The 26,495-nt window shown below is 36.9% G+C and overlaps 1 protein-coding gene and 1 long non-coding RNA gene across 2 annotated transcripts in view; both read left to right on the top strand.

Annotated features, from left to right (window-relative positions):
* Nucleotides 1-26,495, top strand: part of ANKS1B (ankyrin repeat and sterile alpha motif domain containing 1B) — a 434,784-nt gene that overhangs the window by 288,937 nt on the left and 119,352 nt on the right. The window lies entirely within an intron of this gene.
* Nucleotides 2,259-11,748, top strand: LOC135328172 (uncharacterized). The gene is made up of 3 exons (XR_010388927.1): nucleotides 2,259-7,937; nucleotides 8,981-9,070; nucleotides 9,955-11,748. It is a non-coding gene; the product is annotated as an uncharacterized LOC135328172 (long non-coding RNA).

The raw sequence follows: 26,495 nt of genomic DNA, 5'->3' as shown, positions 1-26,495 counted from the left end.
GTATGTACTTATGTATGTACTTACCACCTTTTACCTTTGCATTTTATCAGCTGCAAAAATACCAGCTACTTTTTCTCTCAGATAGCCTGAGATATGCTGCTTGATATATACAGCTTGCATATTCTTAACTTGTATTCACCTTTGAAGGCTGCTATTGCTATTTTAAACCTGAAGAAAAGCCTGTGTGCCCAAAAACTTGTCCATTTCTCCCAGATGTGTTAGTCTGGTCTAATGAAAGGTGTTATTCGTTATTACAAGTCTTACCCAGCCAGTAGGTTTAGAGTGTGTTGCTGGTTTTACAGAAGGTTAAAAAAAAGGTATGAGATATTTTTGTCTCTTTTATGTCATTTCTGGTGTTATGCGGATGGTTATTTTTGCTACCATGCTACATGTTATTAATGCTAGGTAACTACTCCAAATATTTCCACAAACAGACTACAGAACTGAATTTGCTTCGTCTGTGTTTGCATTCTCCTAACACGCTAATGAATGAGTTTCATAGGAATGTTATTGGGAGAAAGTTACAGAATATTGCAAAGAACATGACAGATAGATAAAGAAATTCCAAGTCTTCACACCACAAACCTGATTCTAATAATTAATGGTTTTCGAACTACTTCAATATGTGTGGCCTTACATTTTTTTTCTGGTGGAAATACAGATTCATACACAGCAAATATAAGCCTACTGACAAAAGCCCTGCTGATCCATTAGAAATAGTCCACAGACCCATAGAGATCCACAGAACAACACAAACTCCCATTAGGCCAGAAACGAGAGTTCACATCATAAACTACAAACAATCACGATTCATCTGCCAATAGTTTTCCATGTTAAATGTTGAGTACTCACAAATAAGTCTTCTGAAAAAGTTTATGGATCAAAAATTTACAAAAATTAAGAAGCAAAAGACAAGCACATTCCTTATTTTCTTTCATTTCTTCTGCCCCTGCTAGCTCTTGAAACTACCTCTTAGAAGAGATTGCCCATTTTACAGTCTGCATAAAGCAATCACTGCTACCTTGTGCTTATGCCAAGCTTCTCTGAGCTCATGTGTGCACTGCTTTGCATCTAGGGCTTAATAGCAGTTCAAGTAATTAATATGATCATCATCTCCAAAACTTATGGATACTTTCTACAGGTGAATTTTTATTCCTTTTGGTATAATGTAACCTTCTGTTAAGAACGCTTGTAAAATCTGGCTGTGTTGCATATCAAAAAAAAAGTTGTAGAACTCCTACACATCGACTATTGCAGCCTGCAAAAAAAATGGTTCCTCTGATGCCATGCCATATAACCTATGCAGGGGACTTAGACTGGATTGGTACTTCATTTTACTATAAAAACCTTCCTGCTTCCTTTCATATTAGGTGTAGAATGGAAATTTATTTCAGACATTGGACAAGACTGGAACTCAAAGTGCTTCCCTGTGCACAAGGATCTCAGAAAATATTGCAACACCAAACAGATACGCTAGGATGTGCTTAAAACTCCTCTGTTTCAGCTGGCAGTCATAGAAATCTCCATCTTTGTAAACAAAGGAGGAAGGCACCTTAGGAAAATGCTTATTACAAGAAGTGAAACACTTTTTCTAAAATCCGTACTCGTTCTCTTATCCTGCCATAGCCAACCATCCATATCAAAAGTATAGTAACACTGAGATATAGACAGTCTCTAAGCTCTAGAGAGCTAAGCTAAATGTACCACATAAATAGAAGATCAAATATGCAATGGATTGTGTTTATGTGTTGAAATGCCCTTGTGGCCTCTGTTATTTTAGAAAGCCATAAGACCACTTAGAACTAGATATTACAACACGCAAGTGTGTGTATATGCAGCAAAATTAATTCTTCTTGTAGACAAGCCTTTTGTGTAATGTAATTAAACACTCAGCATCCAGTTCTAAATGCAGGAATGCATAGATTTTCAACATTTACTTCTGCCAAAGTGAGAAGTGGGAACAGACATGCCTTTGAAATACAAAAAATGCTCAGCCTTTATGATTCAGCCCCAGAATTTTAAGAGTTAATAACCAGTGGAAGTTTACTTTTCAAATACTTTAACTACTGTTGCTTGACCTTCCCAGGGACTATGATTTTAACCAATGCTAAGGCTTTTGGGGGTCTGAAGAACCAGCAAGGATCGTTCTCCTTTTTTGTTTTCTGTCAAGAAGTACAACAGGTGAAACAAAGTTACAGAGCCTGTTGTCTTTCAGTTCTATCCACAAGCCTTTCCTTAAACAAAGGAATAGTACATATTTTTAGAGTGCCATTATTCATGATCTAAAAAATTTAAGTTGCTATGTGAAAACAAAATAATTTTCAGCCAACATTTGGATATTTCAAGTTTGTCTTACTCCTGGATGTAAAGAACAGAGAGATGAGTCATGTTAACATGAGCAGCCTTTTGCTATGGTTCATAGTCTGTGCTACCGGAATAGAACTCAAACTCAGAAGACTGAAAGTATACTTCTTTTCTCTTGGTATTTTCAAATGAATGTTTCCATTATATCTTAAATGGTGTTTGTCATTGTGCACCTTACATCTTGAGCAACCTCATATAATATATTGTTTCTCAGGAGAACGCATGATATGTCACAGATCAGCCTGACAGATTTTAAATTGTTTTGGTGGTTCTTAAAACTGTACTATCTTAACACACCATTAGAAGCCATAAAATCCTAAAGAGTGGTTTTGATGAGGATTCTGATTTCACACATGTTTTAGAAAGCTGTTATTGCATTCATTTCTGTCAGGACCACCCAGCATATCTTCTTTTAAGTCACATGTAAGCTTCTGTTATGCCTGCTGGATTTGCACTAGCTGCAATACTATGCAGGCAGCTCACATATCCTCTGTGGCTTATGGTACTTTACCAAATTAGTTGTGACTTTATGAAGATGAACTCCCCAGCTATGTCTATATTAGTAAATTAAACAGTGTTCAGAAATGTCTCCAGGCACTAGAACAGTTATCTGTACTGTACGCATTTAGAAGGACCCTGGTACAATTTGTGGCATATACCAACTAGCATTCTCCCCAGCAATTCCCAGACACAGATTTGGAGTTGGGATGTTTTAGAGGCCATTCCCAGCAGGCAGTTTGCCTGCTGTCACCCTGTTTTGCAAAGCCAGGCAGTTTACTAACATAGATGCAGACCATTGCATACCTGTTAGCCTTGATGTCCAGGAATGTTCTTGGGCATATTTCATTTATTACTATGGTTATAACTCTAATTTTCAGACTCAGTGAGTATCTTCATCCTGACACATTTATGAACTTAAATGGACACTATCAACCTCAAAATTATATTCCTCATCTATCTATTTTTAGAATATTGTCTTTTTATTCGTTTATTTGACTGTAATTTTTGTGTTTTTTCATGTTATCTCATTTTTTAAACAGTTTGGTAAATGTTATACGTTAGATGTTATAGAACTCACAAAATTGCTAACATAAAGTAGGTGTAATTATTAAAAATAATTAAATACCAGTAATTCATTAGGAAAGGTCAAAAAAGATACCTAACAACTACACTGTTCCTCTTTACAGTACTCTCAAGCCCTCTTCTTCTTAGGATATTTTTTAAAAAAGAGCTGCTTGAAGAAGATGTAGATTCATTTTTGCTTGTTCTCCATTTTTCTGCTCATTGCACTGTAACCTAATAGTCTAGAAAAGGCAGGAGTGTTTGTGCCATCAGCATAATTTTTACCCTGGTATCATAAGATATATACATTCATTAAACCACCTTCAAAATCTTCTGTTCTACCTGCAATGGCAAATGTGTATATTTAACTATCAGTGCTTTTCCTCCCGGTTATATTAAAACTCATCTTGATTACTGTCTTACTATAACAACACTTTATATGAAATTCTAACTACTTGGATCTCAACAGGGAGTTTTAATTAGTGCCAAAAATGTTCCGTTTTTGTCTTTTCACAATACTGTCCTACAACCAGCAGATGAAAGGTTTAAATTTTAATGTGTACTCCAGCATACTGCTTTGATATTGTGTTGTAAATACTACATAGGCAGTTTGGGCTTATTATTGTGATTCACTTTATTACTGTACATACTTTTTAAAAAATAGCTTTCTAAAAGCTGAGATAGATTATGGCCAAGATTCATCTAGGTATTTGTCTGTGATACATCTCTCATTATCATTTTGTTTCTTTCAGCATTTTTCTTCTATCTTTCAGCAAGTTCACATTTTGTGATATCCATGTTTGCTCCCTTTGAATATCAGACCTACATATCAGATTGCTTTCTAAATTTGACATCAACTGTAAAGTCTGCTACTTTTTGCTCTTGCTCACACTGTAGACGTTACCCTATTAGTGTTGTAAACTCTTCAGAGCAGGAAACATCTTATTCTCTGCTCAGTACTTTGTACAGTGACTTCACAACTCATGACCAGTGCTTCTAGCCGCTATAATAGTAGGAAATAAATATTTTTTAACAGTTTTTTTTAATTTTATTTTCCTTTGGTCCAGTAGAAAGCAAATGAACTGGAATCTTCTGGCTCTCCTTATCATCATGAGCTTTGCTATGATTGTCTGCACTACAGTCCAAAAGTGTGATTTCAGAGCTCACATACGCCTACTTACCCAGCACAAATTAGTTTATCCCTCACAGCAGAATTGTTGAATCCCAGGTTTTATCCAGGGGGATATCCTAAGTACGTACTTGCTGTTTAAATCCGTGGTGTCACAAGTACAGCGCTGTCAGCAGCTGGGCTACCTGGCTACGTCTGCATAAGCTGAGGTCACACATCTGGACAACCATTTGACAGATCCTTGTCATGCTGCTTAGCCCATGAATCACTTTGAATTCCTTGCATGTCTCATTGTGTTACAGAAATCACACACACAGGGTGCCTCACACTTCATTTACTCTTCTGCAAGGCTTCAACAGTACGACATGCTTTGCAGGTGGAGGAGTGTGGGTGTAGACAATACCCTGTACTTCAATTGCAGAATCTTTCCCCACTATTGGCAATGCCAGAGCCAGAAATGAGTCAACTTTTCTTTAAGATGCCAACAAAAGTCTTAAGCATTGTTATTTAAAGTCATAGCATTTTAAAGTTGAACCAAACCAATGTGTAATGCAAGCCACAGAGGCCAGGCCAGGCCACGACGTAGCAGGGGCCAAGCACTGGGGCCATGGCTGGAAGGCCACTCATGGGAAGGGGCCACCCTTGGCTTTGCTAGCTCAGGGCTGGCCCTGAGCCCCGGCCACCAAACCCCCCAGAGGGGGCTGCTCTCAAGTGAATGGCACAGGATGACAAGCTAATGAATCTAAGTTCATTATGACCATAGTGGCTCCTTTTCTTGTTCCAGTTGTTAAAATCCTCCAGAAAATAATAACCTGGATATCTGTGTAGTTTACATTATATGGATAATTTTCCATGAACCATTTTGTATTGGTGATGTCAAAGTGATCTTCTTACAAGTTCACAGATGTGGATGCAGTGACCTATTTGCTTGTATTCTTTCTGACACAGACTGGGTATAGTAGAGATCATTTTATTGGAGATTACTGGAGAGTAGCTATAGCAGGTAGTATTTTCTATTGCATTTCTATTGTATTTCTGTTCTCTTTAGGATATAGGTACCAGTGTGAACATTTTAAGCATTTCTACTCAGGAATCATTTTCTAGGGTACCTGCCATTTTTCTTGTCTTTTCTTTCTGTGAGAGTCTAGCTCTTTTAACATTATTCAGATGTATACAAAGTATAGCAATTTAATTCTTGTTTGTTTTGCCTATATTTCTGTAAATTAATTTCAAACTTAATCATAGGTTTCTACATATAAAGTTCATTGGACTATGCTTGCTAGCAGAAAGCGGACAATTTCCACAAAATATCACATCCTTACAAGTCAGCTTCTGTTCACATTCACAGATGAGAAAACGAGCTTTTAGATGAAAATCTGTGTTTATTATTAACAAAGCAAGATATTAGTTGATTATTCTAATACTCAAATTTAGGAAAATGTAGATAGATGAGTTGCTGGTTTTACTCATGGATCTAAGTGTATTAGTTTGTTATCCTTGCTATTTCATAGGCACTCTCCAAGGTCAGTGGAGGGAAATATCTCCAATTTATCCCATGCTAAAATAATTACACTTTTACTCTAAAAGCCTAGCCTTTATATGACTAAAATTAGGGGAGATCAATCCCACTCTTTGCAAAACCAACATTTTGAAAGTCAGTGATGGTACTCAGCTTCTTTAGTAGGCCCAGATCCTGTACAATTTCCATCTCCAAAAGTCATAGACCTCTTTTATGTTGGCTAGTTATCCCAGTGAACTGTTGAAGACAGGAAGCTGTTGTGGGCAGACACCTTTCAGCTGTCTCTGCAATACACATTATAGGCAGCAAAGACATTCCTTAAGTATATCTGCATGGAAAGTTAGTGTGAAATAGCTTTTGCCTGTTGGTTTATTTTGCGATGCTGTTTTTGACCACCACTGTTCAAAGCCTACCATATAACATGGAATAAAAATTGCTCTAAGAAAATATCAGTATTGCATGTTACAGAGCTCTGTCCCAATGAAAAATTACCTCATTAGGTAATAGTGATCTCTACTGCAGTGGCCGGGGATGAGAGCAATGTTTACATCACAGCTGTGACTGAGTGTTGAGTAATAAGGCAGAAAACTTCCGAACTCTGTGAGTCACCAAAATTGAGTGGTGTGAAGATCCTTGGGGCCTATTTGGAAAGGAGGGCATGAAGCATTTCAGAATGTTTCTGATCACTCCTGTAATCATATTGAAGTGATACAGGAGCTTCTTGTAATCAACAGTTTCTTCTACATCAGATACATCATGTATGATGAGCATAGAAATTTTCTTCCTCACTAACAGAAGCAGCCAACCACCAACAGAATGTAAATCTGTTTCCTTTTTGAGGTTGGGTTTTCCAGGGGTTTTGGTTTGGGGTTTAATTTGGAGGGTAGGAAGTTTCCTACAAAAAGATTTGAGAACATTTGATCTTATTTCTGAAGCAAAATACTGTCTTTCAGTAAAAGGTCATGTCTACTATAATTGCAGGGAGATTTCTGAGTTTGAAAATTGATACGCAGTAAAAAAAATTAATAGCCTTTGATATTTCTACAACTTTTGTGGTAACAATACAGGTTTACAGAAATCCTCTGGTAAACATTTCTTGCTATCAGGTAGTATTCACAACACTGAATCTTGAATTTTCTTCCTTTCTATTCTTGGATGCCTTAAGTACACTAACACACTAGCAGAATATATTTAAGGAAAGTAGTTAGCTCCTCTCTGTTATGAAGCAGCATATCAGTATTGGAAATCCATCAAGGCCACATTTCTCAGCTGATGGACTTAAATAGGATAAGTTCCCAGTAGGAACTGATAAGGTTAGAGATTAAGGGAAAATTTTGAGAGGGGTAGTGATACAGAGGCTGAGTTAAATTTCTAATTTAACATTGTTAGGGACTGTTCCTGGGCTCTGAAATGAAGTAACATGACCTGACTTGTATCTGTGCAGCAAAAGTCTCTTCTTACCCCCCAAAAATAGGTGACTGTGTCCAAACTACCTAGTGAGAATGGTTCCTGGAGCAGGCTGCCCTGTGAGCTCTGCCTCAGAGAGTGCTAATTAGCCATCGCAGGGAGAAGGCTATCAGGTAATTAATATGGATGATCACCAGTGTGGTGTTAGAGCTCACTCCCTGGCTCTGTTTCACTGAGCAGTTTAGCCATAAACAAAGGTGCGCTCTTTGCAGTGAGCTGCTTTTCTCTGGAGGCTTCAGGCTCACTAATGGGCATTGCTGATTGAACCGAAGTGGAGCTGTGCTTTAGTCTCCTTCACTGGGTGGTTTGTCCTGCTCCTCTTGTTTTGTTTCAGAGCCCAAAGGGATGGGAACCTCTCTGTTGGAGTGGTGACAGGATTGGTGTCTGGGCTGGCAGGTAAAAGACCAGTTTATGCTTCATTCTCTTTCCTGCAGTTGTAGCGCACTTTTGTTATAAGATAGAGTTAACTTCTAAGCATGCTAGCCAAGTAATCTGTTTTTGTATGTATAAAATAAAATGTCCTGACACGCAGTCACAAACCACATTCCACAGAAAAAAATATTAAAATATTTGAATTTATATTCACAACCTATCAATTCTAGATCTGTGATCCTTTTCTCTTGGGTGCCATGGGTGAATTAGATTTGCAGCAGGCTGTATTTGTTTTTATGAGAACTATATTTCTTTTCTTCCTTGCCACACAGAAAGGACTATTTTCCCAGAAGAGCTTAGAGACAAACACCAGGAAAATGTAAAGTTGTAGTCCAAGGCTTTAGCTTTTGTATATACCCTGCCCCAGCTCTCTCCATTGTGCCGTAGTAGTAGTTCTGTAAAGATGTGACTCTTAATCAGCCTGGATGCTTTACAGCAACAGGTTCTTCCTGAGCCAGAAGGATGCAGTTGCTTACCCCTTGAAGCTTACTGCAATCATTCTAAATTACTTATTTGGCTTCTGTAACCTGTATTATCGGTATTCCTAGGTGGGCTCATTTCCTTTTGACTGAAAGACCTATTTACATGTCACTGACTGTTTTGAATATATAGGCTGGTTTTATTATTATCATCAATCAACTGGAAGATTCATTCACTCTAGCATCTCAGAGGAACATTATGAAACACTTGAAACTTCTCATTTCAACTATTTCGAGTATTCAACAGATATCATTCAGAAGTTGGTCACATCAACAAGGAGTGACGAGACCAAATATTAAGTCCTATCTCTCTAAGTTCAGAAAACAAATGAATCTCTGTGGTAGAGTGGTACATCTGCACCTTCCTAAATGATCTGGAATAGATCGTGAAGTTTCTTGCATTTGCAGAGTCTGCCATGCTGTTGAACAGAATCAAAGAACAATCTACTGGTATAATAAGGGGAGGGCAGGTATTACAGAAAGCATTCAAAAAGGTGATCAAGAATAATAACATACCTTTTCTGGAAGGGAAAGCACCACTCTGGACCTGCATGAGAGCTTACTATAAGAAGTGAAACAGATGGCTATTGAAAAAAAAAAAGGAAGCCACCAGACAAGGTATTTTGCTTTATGGCTCTTGTGGGTTTGTGTTTTTGTGGGGACAGACATCGTATTTTCTAGCTTCAACAGACAAAATCCAGGACATGAAATACTTGTCCATTAATGCCTTGATCAACTGCCCAAGTCAGCCAATGTACTTTGTAGTCCATTTCTTAGTTTTATGTTTCACTTTAAGAAGCTGCTGTGTTTTTTAATATGCCTCTCTGACACAAGAAGTATGCTGGCCCCCAGAGTGAAAACTGAATCTCATTTTTACTGTCACCAAAAGATAAATGCCTTGCAAAATGTGAGTATTCCAGAGCAGAATCAGAAAGCATCAAATTCAGTTAAAAAAATCCTTATTTTAGAACACTAGCCTATTTAATTATAAGTAGCCTATTTAGTAATTACTATTAATGAATTAACCAAGGTGCTCAGATAATGGCACTGGAATAGCTGCTTATCCAGTTATATCAATCTGTAATTACTTGGTTGGCTGCTTCACATTATGAAAATCTTTTCACTGTGCTGATTTAGTATTTTGACTTTTGTTTACTGAATTTACAAATATTAGAAACTAAAATTTACAAGACAAAGAGGTCTTCCAAATCTTCTGTAATTGATATAAACCAGTGCAAAAAGGACCTCCTGAGTTAGGACTGCATATGTAGGTTTGCAGTATCTACTGCTGTACTGTGATTTAGCACATGATCCTCTAACAGTGAGCATTCCCATACAGGTGATTTATTATCAATATTAAGGTTTAGGTCCTTGGAGGATCTGAATAAGTGTTGCTCCACTGCCAATTTATCCTTCACGTTTTGCATATTTAAAGCTTGATGAGAAATCCAGTGCACTGAATATCGCTGCTAACCCCCTCATACCTTTCATTTCTTTTCAAGATGTTGCAGTCAAAAATGAGAAGACATTACATGTGATCACACAACAACAGAAAGAGCCAGAGAAGAGGTCAGCTGCATAGTGCCTGAACTTCTGGAAGAACAGAAGACTGATAGATAATGCCATCCTCCTTTTATTCAAGGAGTCAAGAAGACAGCCTGGATTGCTAAAGCCCAGGAGGATAAGGAAGGGGAAGAGAGTAAGCGAGAATAGGATATAAACCCCTTTGTCTACTGATGTTGCATGCTCAGCATCTCAAAACAGTACTGAGAAACAAAGAGGACCAATAAGAACAAAATGTTTCAGGAGAAAACAGCAAGATAGAAAGAGAAAATCATCTCCTATGATCAGCTGTCGTGTGAATGAAAACATTAACAAAATACTTAGCCAAGTTTTCACCTTTCTTGTATTGTCAGTGTCCCTAGTCAAGTGTGTTGTACACCAAATCCGATTTATCAGAGAAGCAGGTTGCTTCTGCCACTGTAAAAGTGGTAGAATAAAAAGCAGAAGTGAAAGAATATTTTCTTTAAAACTAAAGTGCCTATTATCCAAAAGACATGCAAAAATGAGATACATAATCCTTCCCTCTGAAAGGCTGGATACCCCCAAGTAGACCAGTTCTACTTTTTGAGATTAAAAGCTCAGAGAACCTTCATGGAGAAATCTGTACCTTCGGAAGGCAGAGTCCTTCAAGCTCCTGCAACACTTCCTTACTGACTGCTCTTCTTACAAACAGAAGTACAAACAACAAACCTCTTCTGTCTTCCCTGCTATTGTACAGATATGTGTCTCTATTTTAAAACATTCATGTTCCCTTAATATATCCAGCCTTTTGCTCTTTAAAGAACTGTATCTGTGTTTGTCTCTTTACTGTGCTTTCTTGCCACAGTGCCAGCCTGAAATATCATACACCTTGCTGTTTGACATGTATCCGGCATAGTGCAACTGACCTTTCTTCAGTAGGTTTTTCAGGATACCTTCAACTTTCCGTTCTTGGTAACCTCATTCACCTGTGACTGTAGGAAAAATAAGCACAGACTCACTCTTCTTCTTTGAGTTATAGTGTTGGGACTGTAACAAAACGTGAAGAGGAAAACATGGTTTTGGTGTTAGTAAGCTGAGATTAGTTCTTCTCTGAAACTATTTCTTTGTTTCCACAAACTGCTCACCCTTCTCATTATCCTTCTGTCTTCTCTTGAAGAAGTATTGGCAAATGAGGAAAAGTAACCTATTGGCAAACGTTCATGTTATAGTGTACGTCACACGGTGAATCGTCAGGCTGAGTTACAGGGCAGCCCTGAATTATAGAAGTCATCACTTTTCAAATTTTGCAACACCTACCATCCATTTGAATAACAAAATTTAATCCATTAAGAAGTGTCGTTTGATGTGCACCGCACTGCCCTCTCTATCTCTTTACATTTTACTACAAAAATGTTCCACCTGTAGAAGATACCTGATATCGTGTCTCTTCTTTCTCCTGCATTAATGTGTCTCTCAGGGCATCCTCAGAGTCATCTACTTGAATTATGAATGTGAATCTAAAAATTGCAGGCACAGAAGTAAAGATTACTCAAATTGCATTTAATGCCTTCTAATCCAGCTGTTCCACTATGCAACTGTATGTAATTGTATTCCATAGGCTGGAGAGAGAACTGTCTTCTCATAGATTCTTGGACAGAGAAAGAAAATACTCAAAAGCCCTAACTTGGGCCATTATGCCCAAAGTTCAGACTGAGGCCCTGACTCTGAACAACTTTGTCTCTTCCTCTGGAGGACACCTTACATAGATTTCTTTTGCAAGGAATTCACAACTCCATCTCAAAGTGCTAGCAGGTTAGCTCTTTGTTATTGATGTGATTAGCTACAGAAATATTAGCACATCTCCAGTTTAAAGGTTGCTTTTCTCACTCAGGTTTCTTTCTGCATCTAGTAGCTGCCTCTCAGCAAAAGACCATCAGTTTTAGTGGAGGTCAAGTGATCCATGTCCAGACCACTTCACTAATTTTAAGTCCAGAGCTGTACCAATGGGCTGATGGAGCACATCTGCTTAGACTTGGCTTACGATTTAAAGCTTCATGCTACATTAACAGTTTAGAGCTTGCAAGTAATTTTTCTGCACATTGTCAAATTGAAAGAATTTAGGGGTTTTTTTGCCTCTTCACAATTTGTTTGCATAGGGGCCTGTGACCCTACTGCTTAGCCAGAAAATAATGCATATTGATTATTTGCAAATAAACACTTAGTCATTTTCTTTTTTTACAAGTAATTGACAAAAAGCTGAAGTAAAAACATTCTTACAATAAACTCATTGGCACACAGTTAATTGTCTTCTCTTTGTACTATAAGTCATGCAGCATTCTTCCAGCTATTGTAACAATGCTGAGCTCTTTCAAAAAATTTAATAATAAAAATGGAAAACTATGTAAAAAATGAGTGCTTGTGTTCTGTCTTATCTAAACGGATATATAAATAATTTAATTTTGAGGGAGGGTGTGCACATCAGCTAATAGGAATGATATTATTCCTGTTTTAAAGTATTCTTACTCCTGCTTCCCAAGCTTGGTATCTGATATTGGTGATGACTAGAGATTTTCAAATAATTCATAGTGAATAATGGATTTAATTAGTTTTAACTACATTTCTGCATGTGAATTTGTCATGAACATCTTATAATTTTCTCAGACGTATTCATGAGACAATTTCTCTGAGCAAGTTTTAGTGTATATATTGTTCACAATTGCAAATATTTGAAATTCAACATCTAAGCTGTTCTAAAGAGCTTTGATTGGATCTATGAGTCATATAGTATTTTTCTGTTCCAGGAATAGTTGAAAGAAACTTATAAGTTTTTATAATCGCTATTCATGTGTACAAGTTCAGAGTTTGCTGTGTGGGTATTCTCTAATATTAATTTTAAAGGGTCTGTTTATGTGAACTATTCTGCTATTTGATTCCTTTGTCTAAATAGGCACAAAGAATTATACTCAGAAGGAATCTAAATACAGTCAAAGTAGAGTCAGTGTTTTTCCAAGTAAATATTTCTGGAAATGCTTTTCAGTGAGATGTCTCTCTCTTCAACTGGCTATTTCGAAAGTGCTTTGGTATACTTACCAGAAATTTCTCTGAATTTCTAGGGAAGGCAGGGCTTTATTTGGAATGATTGTATGAATGAAGTATTTAGATCTTGAAAATTGGTGGGGGGGGGGGGTTGGAAAAGATTATTTGCAATTTTTAGGTATTTTGTACTGTGGGTAAGGTTTAGTAAGTAAGTAAGTAAGTAAGTAAGGTAAGTCTCCCTTAGTGTCCGAGTTTGTATAATCAACATTGTATACTAGCCCCAAATGCCTGGATGCAACTAAATTTTCTTTTTTGCGTTAGCAGTTTGATTACTCTGATACCATGAAAGGAATTAATAAAAGGAACTAGCCCTTGGAATGAGCCTTGATTCTAGGATAGAGTGAAGATGTATATATGTTTATTGTCCTGTAAGTTCTATAACTAATTCAAAAATAAATTTCTGACATATGAGTAATTATATACAATGATTAAAAATTAAAGCTCTGAGCCACTAATACCCTAAGGCAGCTGTTCTGTTTTGCTGATACATCATGCTGAATTAAGCTGATCACTTTTGGCCTGCTCACACAATTCACGTACTGCCTAATGGAATAAAATTCTTTATTATATTTTTGTTGACCTGCCCTTTACCTCTAGTAATTTGTAGAAGAAACAGAAACAAAAAAAAGCTATTGATTACATACTCCACAGTTGTGTAGTAGCTGGTATCATTAAAAAAAGTTATGCATGAGAATATATTCATTAATATAGGCTATTATCCCTGATTCATTAGAATCACATCTAGAATTGCATTTAAGATCATGTGTTTTAATCATAAGTAATCATATTTATAAAAAAGACTTCAGTGAGACTATTCACATGGTAAAACTCAGAATATGCCTAAATTTTTTGTAGGCTTGTGGATTAGAAGCATATAAGCATCGCATATACTCTGTGATTTCCACTGTGACTCTGCCTGCTCTGTTGTAACTAAAGAAAAGAGTGTGTCCTGGTCTAGCCAGAGGAAAATGATCTATATTTTACAGCAAGGTTTAAGTGTTCAACAGCGCTCATTCAGTCCAATCCAGTATTCTGTAAATATTCTACATAAGAAACATTTATTCATGCATTTTAATTGCTAATAATATTGAAGTATCTTTTCAAGCAGAAGAAAGGGCTACTGTTACCATCAGGACAGTTAGTAAATAAAGCAGTAGCTGAAATAGTATCAGTCAGGTTTATTCAAGCTGGTATATTTTAACCTCCATTTTCATTCTCTCCTATACTCTCAGGTAGAAATTAATAATATTTTTCCAAAACATATGACCAAACACTGCTTTGGGTTATATTTTCTCATTCCAGAGTAACTTTTAGCTTTCTGAAGAGTTATTCTGTAATTACATGAATATAACTGAGGGCAGAATATAGCCAGAGTTTCCATCAAAGACTATCCCTGTTCTGTGTGTGTATTTTAATTGCCTGTTTTTTTATTTCTAGTACTTACCAGATGCTCTTTCTGGCAACCTTACACAAAACTATTAAGTTGTTCCCAGTAAGTAAATTATTGTCTTGAATACACAATAGGCACAATTAAACGCATGTTATTTTTCCAGAGCTGTTCCCACACTTGGAACAGGTAATGCTCTGAGAATGAACACAATCTTTAGCACAAGGTGAACTTTTCTATTTTGCCCATTGTAGAGATATGCTTAAAAAATTAGCAACACTATTTAGCAACCAAAAAGAGCTTTTTTGCTCTTTTTGCAAAGCTTTCTCCTTCTCTTACTATGTAAACTCATTTAATGAAAATAAACACAAGGATATCCCTATGTTTTATGATGGCTTGTTCTTCTGCCTTTTTTTCATGCAGAGGGACAACCATACCTTACAAAAGATCCCAGCAGGAAAAACCCTAGAAATTCCTGGAAGCCCTGCCATCTGTTGGAACATAGCAGAATGGGAGCTCTCAGATATATAGGAGTTAATGGTCCATCAGCTCTTCTACACTTTCTATAAAGAACAGAAGATTACACACAGCCCTCCATTTGAATTTTGGGTAAGCCCCTTTAACATGATTCTTATATGAGGATGTTGCTGGCTTACCTGAGGCCCTCTGAGATCACCCACTTGTGATCATCATTATTTTATTATATCAAGTGAAAATGAAGTAGTGAAGGTGTAGACAAACTAAATGGCACCAAATGAACACAGGTTTTGCAATTGTTTTTCAGGTATGAGCTTTGGATAGCCAAAGATCATTGTTATTTTATCAATATACAAAATCGGTAGCATAGAAGAGATATAAAGGTTATTTCTTCAGGAAATGAATTAACAGAGAGGATATCCCGTTGACAATCCTTTAACCAATAGCACAGCTGTATCAAATATTCCTGGCCTTCCACAAAAATGCCCTATGTCTCTTTTCTTCTTTTTAGAAACAAGTAAAGGTAGAACAAACTTAAGACACAGAACTGAATGACATGCAAGTATCTCCTGTGCAGTCCCTTTCACTGTACTACTGTAAATAGATCATCACAGAAATCAAGATAGCCACTCTCTTTGTCAGTGCAGATACAGACAAAGATAAGTCATGTTTGTTATGAAGGAGCACAGAGATTAAAAATAATCTTCTGGCAAACAGCACAGTGAAATAAGAGTAGAAAGGTCACATTAGACAGCATCTGGGTAAATTGTGACAAGGAAGAAATGGAGATGAATGACTACTCTTAGATTAAAGATTCTGAGAAGTGTCTTACTGTAGCGTAATCGTCATTGCAAAGGTGATTAAAATAGCACACTTAGTCATGTATCCACTAATGTGGAGATACCACATTATTATACAGCACTTATTCACATATGTAGAGTATGAAGGCAGCTCTGCAGAATTTTAAAATGGTACATTCCCTTGCACTTGTGAGTCAAGTGAAGATTATGAAACACCCATTTAATTGCCTCTGTAATACCACAGCTGCAGTATGTGTATTTCTGCATCTGAGTACTAGAATCTACTTTTCTAGCTATTTTAGCTCATTTTACCTTCATTCTCTTCATTTCCCTGTTAAACCAGCTGCCCAACGCCTGTTGTGAAAAATCAGTTTCTGCATTCAGAGAAGAAGGTGCCTCCTGCACGCAGCTGGTCTGCGGTAAATGAGAATCTTCCAACATTTCTTCTCAAAGGGAGAAAAGCTTCCATATCCTGACTGAAGAAAACATTCCTCCTATTCTTAAGAGATCAAGAGAGACTAATATCCTTGTGAAATCTTCCTAAAATATTTTCATCAAACTTACTTAACAGTTATGCTGTCTAATCTATCCAGCCATCTTTTATAATTTACAGAACTAATTCCTCTGATTCTTAATCTAAAAATTCCTGCATGCAGCCTGCATGCTTGAAACTTTAGGCTTCTGCACTGTTGCTTTGGTTGTGGTTTATCTTTTTTTCACATGAATTTTAGAAGGAGGTTCTTCATTCATGATACTTCCTGAATTGAGCATATTCTAGCCTGCTTGTTCTTTTTGTAAATGTAAGATTGACCCTGAATATACTGCAGCCTCTGAAAAATCTAAGAAAATAGTTAAGTATTAAAGGAGATTTTCTCCAAGTGTCTCTGAGGTAGATAAACTATTCCTCGTGCATCTTTTTTATGCACTTGATATTCATACTCTATTGTGTACATGGAGACTGATTAAGAAAGACAGGAAATTCATTTAACTGAAAATATTGTCATCATGAGGAACTTACTTCAAATATGAGAATGTCTGAGAATTTAAAACATACTGAGACTGTCTTATCTTTAATACTTTTAATTTGTAAATTGAGAATCTCAAAACTAGACGAACTGTAACTGCAGTCCTCTCTGATGTAGATGGCTTTGCGAAGCCCTGCTTTCTAGGATATTTACAAGAGACAGTGGCAACCAGCTTAGCAAGAAGCAGGACTGCTGCATTATTGCTTGCTTTATCTGCTTGCTTTAATTTATCATGCCAAGAAGCTATATATGTTAGACAGGGCACACCCCCCATTCTATGACTATGGTGTTGCTAGTCACCAAACTACTGTGTGCTGAATTGTGCTGCATATATATAATTAAAAAGGTTTCTTCTCAGATAAAAATTTAAGGATAAGCAATTATTAAAGTTTTCTTTTCTTTCATATACAACTGAGTGATATTACCCATTCCTCATTCTACAGTTGTTCAGTCTCAAATAGAGGAAAATCTGGTGTAGAGCCTGGGAAAATGTTTCCATAGGTGTCATCATTCTAAAATCCCCTGTGATACCCAGAAGATTTGTCGAGACCATCTGGCATAATGTCACTAATAAGGGACAGCTGCCTGCAGAATGCAAGTGAAAGACTTAGTCCTAAATTTATAATTTTTGTAATTCTAAGTCTTAAGCAGTCCTTTCATTACTTCAGTTTGAATAATAGCTATTGATTGATTATACATTCAGATAAGTTATGGGACAGACTCAGATTGTCGTGTCCTTTCAACTAAAGAAATAAAACTGTAACTGACGTTTGCTAGCCCAGGGATGTCAGCTCAGTGTAGGGAGTTAGGTCAAAATGCTTTCCTCAACTGATAATATCAGGGATAAATAGGCAAGATCTTTTTCTTTCTTCTTCCTCCTCCTCATCTGTGAAATGTATTTAATTCAAACAAGAGATTGGCCTATTCCCAGGGGATCCAGAATTTCATATCCCTGGTAGCTAATATTCTTCTCTGTTCTGCAGCAGTATCATGAATATTATTCAAGAGTCAAGATACTGTCTGTTCTGCCAGAGAAGGGAAGGCTTTTGCCAGATCTTAATCATGAACCATATAACCTAACACTCTATGTTTAGAAACTTCTCTTCCAGATGGAACACATTTCCTTTTCACATCTTAGGATTTCTTCTACTCAGTAAAACTGAACATAATATTCCTTTCTGTTTTTTCCCTCCATTTCTCTTCGAATAAAACTAGTTCTAGCACAGCTTTATAACTTTGACAATAAAAAGCTCAATACCTTACTGAAAGTCTTCAGACCAAGTCGTCTTCCTTCAAGTGGATTTTCCAACTAAATTCCAGACCTTTATATTATGGGTTTTTCAGTTACTGGAACTGTTTCAGTCACTTTAAATATAGCATCAGTCAACACGATGCAAGCCATGATCAGGTCTACAGCCTTTGAATGGATGATACAAGAAATGGCACTAGATCATTATGTGACCTCCTCAATTGTATTTTACTAGGTATGTTCATTAGAAAGTAGTTAGCATATAGACCAGAGTCTAGTCTTTCCCCACCCCGTAGAGGTCCTTATTTCCTTACATACACTCACAAATATGTATAATCCTAGCATTTAACAGAAGGAAGGAAACAACTTGCTACCTCTGACCTCAAGGGCCTGGAAACATGACATATTTATCCAAATTAAAAATTGGTTTTTTTGGACTGAGTGCAATGATCAAATGGCATGATAATAGATGGCATGTTATTACTTAGTGAATATTAATGAGTAGTTTGGCCAGGATAACCTTGGTGTTTTCCCTCCTATTTTTGGAAAAGCTGAAGATTTTTCAACTCTTGTCTTGATCTCTCTCATTTGTGTTACTTGGCTGTCTTTGCTGATATGGATTATGTTCCACATCCCTGGAAGTAACCTTCTAGGGTGGACAGAGAATATTCTTCAGGTTCTTTATAAGCAGAATATGTGAAACTACCTACCCAGGCAGGAAATGCGCTATATAGCATAGATGTTTCAGAATTAGTTGATATAGTTACTGTAAAAATTGAGAATCCTCAGAGTAAAAGTCTCCAATTAGCAATAGATAGTCTGCCTCAGGGTAAAAATTGGTATATTTAGATACTGTTGTGTCAGTTTTCCCAGAACACTCCAAAAATATATCTGAAATTATTTTATAAGTGCTCTGAATGTTCTGTCAATTACTTTTATTTAAGCTAGTAGTAATTTTGATGGATTCACTTTACAAGGTTATATCTTAGGCTTCTTTGCACTGGTAGAAAACAGTGAAGTTTTGAAAATGGGGAGAAGTTTGAAAGGCATTGTTCCTTAGAGATTGGACAGGCAGGAAAAAAAAATCATAAATCATTCTTTCCAGAATTGTAGGGATGTATGAGAAAAAAAAACAAAGTTCCATAAAACTCCAAGCTTAGTAAAATGCTCATTAGAAAAGAAGGGAACAGCATGTTTTGCTCTGCTTTCAAGAGAAAAATCATTCCATTCTTCCAGCGGGTGTAGAGCTCTACCAGGTAAACGTAACCAAGAAGCTGTGAAATGAGCATAAATACTGTCAGGTGTGCAGCGTGGCACATGGTTTTTCTCCTGCGGATAACCCCCTCAGACTTTTAAAGGTGCACTTGATCGCGTGGTAGCAGTGCTGTGACACTGATGAGAGCCTTTCCTCATTGCTGTCTCTTTGCCAAAGGGAAAGTGCTGTTGTACAAGAGCACAACCTGAATAGCTTTACCCCAGCTGTCGCTCTAGAAGCTGAAGGAAGAACAGTGATGTGCTGAACACCAGAGAAATAGGAGTAAAAAGGGAAAATAGGCATAAAGATAAGCAGAAAAAGATTTCAAGTGAGAGAGGAGGAAAAGTGGCAGTAGTAGCTGATATGATGTCAGACAAACCATCCTTAGTAAAACCTTCATGTATACCATTGCTTAGGCATTGACATTGCTCTACTTATAAAAGTAAAACAGCGTTGCTCGATGTTACAGTGTTTTTCCTGCTTCCATTCACTTTATAATGTTAAGGACTTGCAGCTAGATATTCTGATATGATATGTAAATTGTGGAAAATGGCTCATGGAGCACAGCACAATAGATAAGCTTCAGCATACACAGGTTAGTAATGAACTATATAACTTGATGATGTCTTGATAAAGACAGTAACAAAAATGAATCATGGTACCCTTAAGGTGTCACAGTTGTATTATATCTTTGGACAGAGTCATCAAGACTTCAGGAACTGTAGGAGGGATTTTTCTCTCACTCCCCTGCTTTCCAGCCAGTCTGATCTTAGTGAACTAGGATCATATGGTAAAGGCTGCAGTTAGCAATGTCAGGATGCTGTGATGCTGCTCTCCTTGTAGACTGCCTTTCTGGGATATGGGTTGCTAACTGTCTTTTTCCCACTGTCCTCCTGGGCTTTAGGACCACAGCTCACCCCAACACACAGCTACATTCTGCTTCAGCCTTTGAGAGGGAGAGGGAGGAGTGCTGCAGTGGGGAATGGTATCCTCCAGTCATGTTATATCCCCACTGTGGGGTAACTATGGAGGAAGCATCTCCCCAGCTTTCAGAAGGAATTGTGTATAGGTCCAGGGTGTGCTGTACATAACCAGGCAAGATTCATGTTGCAGTTACTGTGATACTGCAATAGTACCAGTGCTGAATAATTCCGATACAATTCAGTATTGCATGCTTTTAAAAATCTCAGTATTACAATTGGGTAGCATAGTGATATATGGTGATATTATGTCAACACTGATGAGGATATTGGTTTTCTGAGTAGTGAGGCAGAGTGAACTACTTTCAGGTCATACATACACATTCACATTTACTTGCAGCCAGATGGGTTGAAGAACTGGGAACATCATGCAGAGCCTGTGTTTTCTTTTTGGATTTGAAATCCTTCAAAGCTGACAAAACTTCTTAATACTGAGTTAATACCGCCATTTGATGACTCTAAAATGGATGTGTGAAATGTATTTCATGGCTGCCGTTCTAGTTTCTGCTTTGTCACAAACTGTCAGTGTTGCTGGTTAAAGACTGTGTATACTCAGAGGCAAAATTATTCTCATGTCTGTAGAGCTGATGCTTCCAAAAATGGTTTGAAGAGTGCTGGCAGGTCTGTAGGGAAGTTTGCAATGGGAACGCATACACTTATCCTGTAATAGAGTATGAGCTTAGAAGCACGAACAAAATGACCGAAAAGAACTGCGTAGACAGTGCGAGGCAGTTAAAAGAGAGAAAAGAAAAGCTGAATTAAGTGTGAATATGAACAAAAAAAGAAAAGATAGCAATAAGTTGAATAAAAATTACTAAGGAAAAATTAGAAAGAACAATTCACAGGAAACTGAATATTGAGTAGGATCAAAAGGGGATCTCAAAAAAGAAACAGAAATTTCTGTTTGGTAAGCCAAGAGACACCAAAATGCATTAAATAGAAAGATATTGGTGCACAACTGTGGAAAAATTAAATAAGATACCAAAGTTATGACCAGGCAGCACAGATCATCTGCTATGTGTATGTATACAATAGTAGAATTGCTATTTACCCTTCTGAGAGATTTTTTTAAACTTATTTTTCCTTTAAACTAGTTATTGACAGTTACTGCTTAACTAGGTAGATAGATCATCTTTTTGCAATCTTATCATATCTGGCAAAGTACATTTCAAATATATTTTAACTGTTATAAATATTTATTTTCCCTTTCCACTTATTTTTCAATAACCAGTAATCCAAAATGTAGCTTTTGTTACCCTGAAAAACCTGTTTGCATATTTTTTAAGCTAGTGGTAACAGATCCTAGTATGGAACACTACTTTCTTCATCATTAAGGTTAGATCAAGGATCCTATTATAAAGAAAATTTTTGAATGTACATAAACTCGGTCACACTTAAAAACAGTAACAGTTTGTTTAGGAAGGATCCAGCAAGATAACTTTAAAATTTTTATGTATTTTATTTTACCAAGTTTCAACTTTTTCAGGCATTTCTCCTGCTCTCATTAGAAATTATGATGGTAGGAATTTTGTATCTCTTGAAAAGTGCCTTTAAGAACAAGCTCATGATATTCTATCAACACATTAAGGGGTTTTCCTATGGTGAATATTGTGATACCTACTGAAAGAAATTCTTGAAATTACAGTCAAACTCCACTGATTCCTTCCTTCTTTTCCCCCTAGCTAGCAATATTTTCAAATTATCTCAAAACAGGTTTCAAAATGATGTTAAACAGCAGGTGGGAACATTGCTGATTAACAGTGCAATTCATATGGATAGGTTGCTCCGAATGGATTAGCAAGCCTTATGACAAATGACTTTGGAAAGCATGAAAGATCACCAGAACCTTCATGCATCAAGAGGAGAATGGAGATGAGACCAGCCATTTACTTCTACAGGATATTTTCCTGAACTGGCTTCAGCTGGTGAGACAAGGCTATTTTAGGGGCACTTCAGAATGTATAAGGTTATGTGCCTGGAAATCTTGATGGAGCTCTGGCCCAAGCTGTAATAGCAGTGCATTTTGTGTCTTCCTAGGCGTAAAAAGTGTATAGCCATTGCCGTCTGAAAGCCTGTTTTCTCCCAGTTGCATCAGCCTCTGGTCAGACATTTTAATGTTGGTAAATCAGTCACTGGAAGTGTTTTATTAAGGGCATGTACTCTGTTACATCAAAATGCATCCGCCCCACCATAAAACTTGGGGCGAAAAATGTGAATTACAATTTTTAGTGCCTGAATTATATATCCTACATAGCTAATATTTGTCCTCTCCCTACTGGGCAAAAGACACGGCAAGTTCCGGTTGCTTAGATACAACTGATCCATTAACATTAATAAAGATCTGAAAAGGTCCATTGTACCATGACGTTTTGAAGTTCACCCTGCTCCACACAGGGGTGAAAAATGAAACTCTTGCCTGATATAGATAGTAATGGTGCTATAATTCCAGACCTTATTCTAAAAGATCCACCTTGTCTTGCTCTCCTGGTTGGCAAAATTTTTGCTAGGTATAAGCAGAGGTGAAAGGAAATATTTGCATCCAAATTACAGAGTGATATTAATTTCATATAGTAGATGCTTATAGTGTTTGCATATCAGACATATGTCCACACAGAGGTTATGGATGGGGACCAGATATGGAGAGACTTCCAAAATGCTCACAGTAGGCTGAGAAGGTGTTCCTTTAGATGTCCTCTTGGACTTAGGGGGTCAGGATCAAGTAAGCACAGTGCTTTATTTAAAAAGCAGGTTTCACATTGTGAATGTTTAATGTTGTGAACTAAATTACACTCTAAGGTACATACATTGATTTTGTTAGTAAAATATATTATTAGGTAAATATGCACCTTAGTGGAGTTTTTCAGTTAAATGCAATTCTAAAGAGTAATAAAACTTTATCATTTGGCATATAACAACATAGTAGACTGGAAAACTAAAGAAATGTGGAAATAGTGAATGTGTGGAATGAATGCCTATTTGCACAACTGCCAACCACAACAATTTGTGGGTGGGCTCATAGCTGTTCTTGTTGTGACTCACAACGTGAGAAGGGTATATCTGTCCCATGTGACTAGAAGAGCGAAAAGGCTTTTGGTGGTCTGTGTTCTCAAGAGACTTCAGGATGTGGTTAGATTTAAGCATTGTCAATCACTGTTCTTCAGTGAGATCCCCTCCTCTGCACCATATCCAACATCTATTCCTGAGTACATCATCTTTGTTTTCTTGACAATCTCTGGCATTTTTCTTGTTCTTTTCCCTCATCCTTCTCTTATATAAGTCCTCTTTCTGGCTATTGTTCAATTGCTGGCTTGGAGGCAGAGCTGGACTTTGTTAAAGCAACAAAATTCCCCTCCATTCCATTTCTCATGTTAGAAGTTAATAAGATCTCAACTACTGATGCCACTTTTTTCCCCTTCATGCTGTGCTGTGCTTGGTGCTAAAAAGAAACATTTTTGATTTGTTTTCCATGGCCTATTTTCCAGCAGAATGTGAATCTGAAAGAGTTAATATTTTAAAGTTTTTTCATTCTAGTGTGTTTTTGTACACAATGGCATAACAATAGCCTTTCAATGACCACTGCACATCTTCCTGAGTACAGGCAAAGGATTCAAAAGTAGTAACTCCATTCCTACCCATCCAAGATAGACTGTTCATACACTAAAGAAAAGCACATAGCAGTGTATCTTCAGAGTTAAAATATGCTCTTAATTAAAAAAAGGGGTAACTGGAAAGAGTGTGCTGTATTTGCACTCTTTGAGTGTCCTCTGCACCATAATGATCATGGGAGCCACCATCAGAAAATTCCTCTAGTAATGTCCATCTTTCCAGTCCAGCTCCTTCTTTAGAGTTCCTAGATGTTTTGAGAACAAGGATTTAGCAAATGGCATAAAAGCAGAGAGTGACCAATTAATATTATACATCTCCCTGCATTTTGCAGGCAAGGATAATGACACTGAGAATCAATTCAGCAGGGAATGAACAGTTCAGAAGGATCTAGCTTGATGAAATATGTTCAACCTTTGCTTCAGCTCAAGCCTGGCCAAAGACAGGCTGCCATTATCAGATTCTTCTGGACTGGGGCAAAATACCTTATGATGGAGAAATCGTCTTCCCTTTTCTACAAAACATGATTAAGATATAACTAATACTGCTACTAATTGATTGTATATGAACAAGATAACAGATATGTAATGTTTATTTCTCCAGCAATGTTCTGCCAGTTATTCTAAATGTAACTCAAAAGCAGAAGCATAAAAATTACCATGCTGACCCTCTTATTCTATAAGAGGGGCTATAGAATTTAAATGGTCCTTGAAAAAACTTTCTCTTAGAGATGCAAAATGATTAATTCCAAGAAGATATCATATAAGCTAGTTTTCTCAACTAAATACTGACCAGCCTCTTGATTCCATGTGAGTGCCAGTGCCAGTATTCCTGAATATTTACATTATCTAAAGCTTCTAGGCATATGGTCCTCTGTCAGAATACCACTAAGCAGTTGCAGCATGTTAAATCCCCAGAAACAATAGATTTGCTTTTGCACATGATATAGTTTAAAAATATGTGAAAGGTCTTGTTAATATACACTCACCAGTAAAAGATGAAGTTTTGCCATGGGAACTTTATTTGGCCAAGATATAGCTCATATATCTGTTTCAAAACATGATGGATTATTTTTTATTTTATCTGGCTATTTTTCAACAGCTTTTGTAATACTCAGTGCATCTGCAAGGTTAGAGTAATTTGCCAGCTAGAGTGATATCTGCTCTTTTTCAAAAAGTTGACCTCCCCTAGAATCTGTCTGGTAAAGAATGCTCTGACTATCAGATTAATCTATCAATTTATTTGCCATTTATCTTTCTAAGACCCCATGTTTGTAACGGAGAATATAAATACACATTTCAGGTTAATCAACAGTTAATTCATAATATGAATAAGACAACTTTCAAAAGCAACATAGATTTGTATTTCTTCTGATGAAATTTTATCTCTTATTGTTATGACAACTGTAAAAAAATATTATTTCTCAGTCATTATCTAGGTGGATTAGTCAGGTTATAGAAAAGGGATATCACTTCTTCCTCAGCCAGAATTTGGATTAAATTGATGAGAGCAGCAGTGGGCACATAGTTAGCACATCTCTGACATGTTCCAGTTGTTGAAGAATCTCTATTCAAACTCTGCAAAACAGTGTTAATCAGATCTGGCTTCTAGGTCAGATGCTCAGTTTGGCTGGAGAGTATTTCAATACCCATTCAGCTATGATTCAAATATACTGTGACTGGCAGTACATGCAGAGGACACCTGAAGAAGAAATGGATGTTACACACTCATGTATTTTCAGGTTCCACTTACCTTATCTTTTTTGTTGGGAGGGAAAGGGATTTTGGCCAGAATATTAACAAGGTCAAAAAGGTCCACAAACTGACACAGAGAAAAGAGCTGAGACATTGGAAACACCATGGCCTTCTTTTAGTGACCTTCTCTTCAAGACATGCACAAATTCAGAGGAGAGGGATGGTAGGGGCACACAAGCCTGTTAATGAGAAGTGTAGGCAACAGCAGGTCTCAGGAGTATGAGGCTTCGGCATCTCTCTTAACTCTAATACCACAGAAAGAACCTCTGTTTTTACAGGATGGTGATGAAACAGGGGAGAGGATGCCTACATAGCATGCAGCTAAGCCTCTAGACACCGGCTTCTTTGCTTGAACTTTTCCTTTATAACTCCAGCTCCAAAGCAAAGTCAGCAGTAATAACTTAGATGTATATACTGTAATAAATTTAACAGTGTTATTTACAAATGAGTGTTTGTTGGAAAAACTTTTATAACCCTTGCTATAATAATATCTTACCGCATCTATGCAGTTTTCAAAGGAATGCTTAAATTAATTTAACCTCAAGTGTGCAATTTAATTTGATTTTATGTGTATGAAAATCTTATTATCTCTAAAAGCTCAGGACAGCACCAGATTTGTGATCTTATGTTAATTTTCTACTGATTTGTTTCCTGGAGTTTTTTTCTTTTCCTTTAATACATGGCCACATTAAGTTCAAGGGCAGGAGTGTTTGGTTTTGAATGGTCTTACGTTGCCAAGGGGAAAAATGAGGAACAGAAACAGTGATAAGATAAGAAAATGTCAAGCAAACAGAAAAGGAGGGAGAAGTAGTATATTTTGTTTTATAGATAAGGGATGTAAATATGTAGTTGGAAAAATGTAGCCATTTTTACTGTTCTGTTTTCTTGCTTTA

This window comes from Dromaius novaehollandiae, chromosome 1 (genome assembly GCF_036370855.1).
Source record: "Dromaius novaehollandiae isolate bDroNov1 chromosome 1, bDroNov1.hap1, whole genome shotgun sequence".
In the NCBI taxonomy this organism is placed as follows: domain Eukaryota; kingdom Metazoa; phylum Chordata; class Aves; order Casuariiformes; family Dromaiidae; genus Dromaius; species Dromaius novaehollandiae.
Note: the sequence above shows the minus strand (reverse complement) of the source record. Positions and strands in the feature narration are given on the sequence as shown.